Below are 779 nucleotides of genomic sequence, written 5' to 3'. Positions count from 1 at the left end.
GGTGGTGGTGGTGGTGGGGGCGGGGAGTGGGGAACTCCTGAGGTCGGGAGTTTAAGACCAGCCTGATCAATATGAAGAAACCCCATCTCTACTAAAAAATACAAAATTAACCAGGCGTGGTGGTGCATGCCTGTAATCCCAGTTACTTAGGAGGCTGAGGCAGGAGAATCACTTGAACTCAGGAGGCGAAGGTTGTGGTGAGCTGAGATCGAGCCATTGCACTCCAGCCTGGGCAACAAGAGCGAAACTCTGTCTTTAAAAAAGAAAAGTGCTCCAAAAAATTGGAACGATACAGAGAAGATTAGCATGGCCCCTGCGCAAGGATGACACGCAAATTTGTGAAGCGTTCCATATTTTAAAAGAAAAGAAAAGAAAAGAAAAATTTGTACAAGCAATGCCTGATTGGACAGCCTATTTTTTTCCACCACAATTTAATACTTTATTGCCATTTTGCTGATACCTGCCTCTGTTATGGGCCTTGCCTTCTGGCTGCAGACCTGGAGTATAACTTAAACTTACAAATTCCAAAGAAAATTTGAAGACCTACAAAGTCAACATTTACCAAAATTATGGATCTTATAATTACATATACTATCACACGTTCTTTGTCTTGCTAGCATTAAGTAAGTGAGGGAATAAAGAGTTAGGGTAAAGCGCCCTTTGCAAAACTTTCCTGAATAAGAAAGCCGTGATAAATTACCTCTGCTCTTATTAGATGATTTCCGCCTAACCTCTTTCAGGTGGCAGTTGCCATGGTGTTTTAGGGGAAGAGGGAGGGA

The 779-nt window shown here is 42.6% G+C and overlaps 1 non-coding gene across 1 annotated transcript; it reads left to right on the top strand.

Annotated features, from left to right (window-relative positions):
• The first annotated feature begins 252 nt into the window (after positions 1 to 252).
• On the top strand, positions 253 to 358 carry LOC135274350 (U6 spliceosomal RNA). The gene has a single exon (XR_010342193.1). It is a non-coding gene; the product is annotated as a U6 spliceosomal RNA (small nuclear RNA).
• Positions 359 to 779: the final 421 nt, after the last annotated feature.

Source organism: Aotus nancymaae, unplaced genomic scaffold (assembly GCF_030222135.1).
Source record: "Aotus nancymaae isolate 86718 unplaced genomic scaffold, 86718_ANA_hifiasm-v0.15.2.pri h1tg000011l, whole genome shotgun sequence".
In the NCBI taxonomy this organism is placed as follows: domain Eukaryota; kingdom Metazoa; phylum Chordata; class Mammalia; order Primates; family Aotidae; genus Aotus; species Aotus nancymaae.
This window is presented reverse-complemented; position numbering and strand designations above follow the sequence as displayed.